Source organism: Tenrec ecaudatus, chromosome X (genome assembly GCF_050624435.1).
Source record: "Tenrec ecaudatus isolate mTenEca1 chromosome X, mTenEca1.hap1, whole genome shotgun sequence".
Classification (NCBI taxonomy): domain Eukaryota; kingdom Metazoa; phylum Chordata; class Mammalia; order Afrosoricida; family Tenrecidae; genus Tenrec; species Tenrec ecaudatus.
Window position 1 is genome coordinate 99,409,395 of NC_134548.1, and position 4,980 is coordinate 99,414,374.

General features: G+C 42.1%; 1 non-coding gene across 1 annotated transcript; it reads left to right on the plus strand.

The window, feature by feature from the left end:
- The first annotated feature begins 4,531 nt into the window (after positions 1-4,531).
- LOC142435093 (U1 spliceosomal RNA) lies at positions 4,532-4,690 on the plus strand. Its single transcript, XR_012781240.1, has one exon. It is a non-coding gene; the product is annotated as a U1 spliceosomal RNA (small nuclear RNA).
- The last annotated feature ends 290 nt before the right edge of the window (positions 4,691-4,980 follow it).

A 4,980-nucleotide genomic window follows, 5' to 3' on the forward strand; every position in this document is an offset into this window, starting at 1 on the left:
ATCAGTGTACATCCTCTGGTCTAACCGGATTTGTAAGGTTGATTTGGGATCATTATAGTGGGGGTGAGAGGGGAGGAGGCATTTAGGAACTAGAAGAAAGTTGTATGTTTCATCGTTGCTATACTGCACCCTGACTGGATCGCCTCCTCCCCGCGACCCTTCTGTAAGGGAATGTCCAGTTGCCTAAATATGGGATTTGGTTCCCCAACCTGCACTCCCCCTCATTTACAATGATATGATTTTTGTTCTTTGATGCCTGATACCTGATTCCTTTGACTCTTCATGGTCACACAGGCTGGTGTGCTTCTTCCATTTGGGCTTTGTTGGTTCTCAGCTAGTTGGCCGCTTCTTTATCTTCAAACCTTTAAGACCGCAGATGCTATAACTTTTGATAGCCAGGCATCATCAGCTTTCTTCACCACATTTTCTTATGCACACATTTGTCTTCAGCAATTGTGTCAGGAAGGTGAGCATCATGGAATGTCAATTTAATAGAACAAAGTGTTCTTTCATTGAGGAATCAAAATATTTTTCTGTCTCCATTTGTGAAATAGGGTTAATCCAGAAAAGATAAAAGAAAAACCTCACTGCTATAGAATCAAATCCAACACAAAATGAAACTATTGGGCAGAGTAAAACTGTCTCTGGGTTTCAGAGAATAAATCTTTTTGGGAATACAAAGCCTAAGTTTCCCCCCTGGAGTCACTGGTAGATTCAAACTGCTGATATTATGGCTAGTGACCCAAAATTTAGCCTACTCTGCCCCCAGGTTTCCTTCTAGGGATAATATTATTGTATAGGGATGCTAAATAGAATCAAATTCAAAAGTTCATGTAGTTATAGAATGAAATAATTCATTTAAAGTACTAACCAGTTCCTGGAAAATAATAATCACCTAATCAATGTTATAGATTTTTTCTTTTTTTACATTTTATTAGGGACTCATACAACTCTTATCACAATCCATACAAATACATACATCAATTGTATAAAGCACATCCATACATTCCTGCCCCAATCATTCTCAAAGCATTTGCTCTCCACTTAAGCCCTTTGCATCAGGTCCTCTTTTTTTCCCCTCCCTCCCCGCTCTCCCCTCCCTCATGTGCCCTTGGTAATTTATACATTGTTATTTTGTCATATCTTGCCCTATCCAAGGTCTCCCTTCCCCCCCTTCTCTGCCGTCCCTCTCCCAGGGAGGAGGTCACATGTGGATCCTTGTAATCAGTTCCCCCTTTCCAACCCACTCACCCTACACTCTCCCAGCATCATCCCTCACACCCTTGGTCCTGAAGGTATCATCCACCCTGGATTCCCTGTCCCTCCAGTCCTCATGTGTACCAGTGTACAACCTCTGCCCTATCCACCCCTGCAAGGTAGAATTCGGATCATGGTAGTTGGGGGGAGAAAGCATCCAGGATCTGGGGGAAAGCTGTGTTCTTCATCGGTACTACCTCGCACCCTGACTGACCCATCTCCTCTCCTAAACCCCTCTATGAGGGGATCTCCATTGGCCGACACTTGGACCTTGGGTCTCCACTCTGCACTTCCCCCTTCATTCAATATGATATATATATATATATATATATATATATATATATATATATATATATATATATATACACATATCTTTTTTTTTTTGCATGATGCCTTATACCTGGTCCCTTGGGCACCTCGTGATCACACTGGCTGGTATGCTTCTTCCATGTGGGCTTTTTTGATTCTGAGCTAGATGGCCGCTTGTTCACCTTCAAGCCTTTAGGACCCCAGACACTATCTCTTTTGATAGCCGGGCACCATCAGCTTTCTTCACCACATTTGCTTATGCACCCATTTGTCTTCAGCGATCTTATCATGGAGATGTGCAACCAATGATATGATTTTTTGTTCTTTGATGCCTGATAACTGATCCCTTCGGGACCACTCGATCACACAGGCTGGTGTGTTCTTCCATGTGGACTTTATTGTTTCTGAGCTAGATGGCCGCTTGTTTATCTTCCAGCCTTTAAGATCCCAGTCACTATCTCTTTTGATAGCCGGCACCATGAGCTTTCTTCACCACATTTACTTGTTCACTCACTTTGGCTTCAGCAGTTGTGTCGAGAGACTGAGCATCATAGAGTTCCAATTTAATAAAAGAAAGTATTCATGCATTGAGGGAGTGTTTGAGTAGAGGCTCAAACTCCTGCCACCTTAATACTTAACCTATAAATATAGACGCATAGATCTATTTCCCCATCCTCCTATATATATTTGCATGTACATGTCTTTGTCTAGACCTCCATAAATGCCCTTTGACTCCTAGCTCTTTCCTCCATCTCCCTTGACTTTCCTCCTGCCCTACTACCATGCTTTGTCACCACCTGGGCTAGAGTATACCTCTTCTCTAAGCAACCTTACACTTCATCATTCCCCACCAGGCCTGCCACTCCCCCCTCTCTACCATTTTGGGTCCCATGTTGTTCCCTTGTCTCTGTGTTTGTTAACACCACTTCCTTACCCCCCCCCCCACCCCAAGTATCCCCTGGAACTGTTGGTCCCTTTGTTTTTCCTCCAGTTAGTTCATCCAGACTGTCCTATTCAGACAGACCTGTGGAGACACTAACATGCATGAAAACAAGACAGAGGAAAACAAAGCAACAGTATACAACCAGACAACAAAACAACAAAAACAAATCACTGACAAAGAACAAAACAAAACACTTCACAAAAGAAAAGCTTGTAGTTAGTTCAGGGATTGTTTGCTGGCGCTTAGGAGCGTTTTCCAGTCCAGTCTGTTGGGGCACCATGCCCTGGCCCCAAAGTCCACTTTCAGCATTCCCTGGGGACCTTGCCACTCCATTCCCTTGCTGTTCCGGTGCACTCCCCCAGTGCTTTGCCTCGGTGTGGTGGGATCAGGTCAGGTGCAATTCCCACACTGTGTCTCCGGTGCAGTCCCCTGTATCGCCCTTAGTCACTGATTGGCATCATTTCTCATAGTGGGGCCAGCCATGTTGTTCTCTCTGTGGACTGGCTGCTCTAATCAGGAACATCATCCTGACGGCCTGGTGGGCCAGGCTGTGTTCCACTCTCTCCTCTTGCCCCTTCATCTGCTCCCATGTGCTCTGATCAGATATGTCCATCTCCCGGAGCTGCAGAGTCAATGTCGTTCTTTGGAACAACTTCTTTTTTGGGGAGGGGCAGGAATCCACTTAATTTATGGTGCTGGGGCCAGCCTCCCAGACCTCTCCACCGGTTCCCTACTCCACGCCGGGATATCGCATTCACACCTTGCGGCACTGGGTGAGATGGTAGTGGCCTAGACTACGTTGATGACTATATTTGGATAGAAGAGCATAGATTTTTTACCTCTTATGGAGGTTGAATCATCAAAATTTAGTAATGCGGATTGGATGTTCTAGTTGAAGGAGAAGGATTTGACAGATAAGACTCCTAGTTTTTTGTGATATGTAGTAGAATGTATTCTGCTGTAGTTCCTTAAGATAGAGAAAGGCTGCCTAGAATAGACTTGCTATAGGAATTTATCTTTGTTTTTATGTCGTACAAGGCAGAGATGAAAGAAAAGAAATTGTCATTATATATAAAAAAGGAAACATTTTAGATGACTCTTAAAACTTTACATGAGGTATACAAAATACTTTATCTTATATTCATAAACATTGCCTGAACTATACAAACAACTCTATATTTTTATGCCAATGGTATAAGATTTTACAAGTTTCTACGGTACTGTTTTATAGGAAGCAACGCATTCAGTTGATGCATGTGTGTTTAACCGTATATTTGATGAATTTCATAATTATTTTACCTGCTTCTCTTAAAGATTAGAGTTGTCTTGGTGGACTAGTGGATGAAAAACTTGATAGTGCCTATTCTTGTTCTCCTTAATGATTGAGAGTCCCTTCATGCAAACATCAGCCATCTAGAGGGAATTTTGAGAATTGGATATCCTATATAAATCCTACAAAAATATTCAGATGGAAGAGCCCCTCTCAGCCTGTGAGATCAATACCAAAAGATTGTCTGAATCGCCCAGGTAAACGTGAGGAAAACAAAGATTAGAAAACCAAAAAGAAAGGCTCCAAGGCTTTAGCTAAATTTGAAGAAACCAGTGAATCATATTTGGAAGGAAGAACAAGAAAAGGGTAGAGATAAACCATTAAACAGAAGTGTGAGTGCATCTAAAAACAAAGAGAGAGAGAGAGAGAGAGAGAGAGAGAGAGAGAGAGAGAGAGAGAGAGAGAGAAGAAATCTAGTCAGTTAGCCCCAAGTTCTGATTCTTCCTGCAGTACTTCAGATACTGAGAATGAGAATAAGAAACAAAGAAAAGGAGGGGAAAGAATCTCTCACATATCCCTCCAGGTAGCTCTACATCTGAAGTAAAGAAGAAGGAATCCTTTGAAAGGAAAAGAAATGAAAAGAATGACACAGAGAGTGGAAAGTATTTTATCCAAAAAAAGGAAGAAGATACATCCCGAGGACAAAGCCTTATCTGAATCTTCGTCAAAAGTCACATCATGAAGAAGGGGTGATACCTGGCAGGGGAGATACCATGATTATGAGGTGGTGTTCCCAGGGCGAGGCTTATCCATTGCACTCCGGATGTGCTGACCCCTGAGATTTCCCCAAATGTGGGAAACTCGACTGCATAATTTGTGGTAGTGGGGGACTGCATTCGCGCTCTCCCCTGTAACGAAAAAAAAAAATGAAGAGGGGGTGAAAGAAAAAAAAGAAGAAGCAGTAGGAAGATAAGGAAACAAACTATGGAAAAAGCAAAGAAGAGGAAGAAACAGCAGAAGAAATAGTAATAATGAGAAAAGGAAATCTTCTGGTTCAAATCAGAAACCTGAATAATACTAAAGGAAAAACCATACTTCTATAATTAAAAAAAAAGATATATAGGAAACATCAACTGTGAAGTTAGAGCATATTTCCTAAAATGCATGGGTTTTACTCTGTTCATAGAATTAACTATTCCTT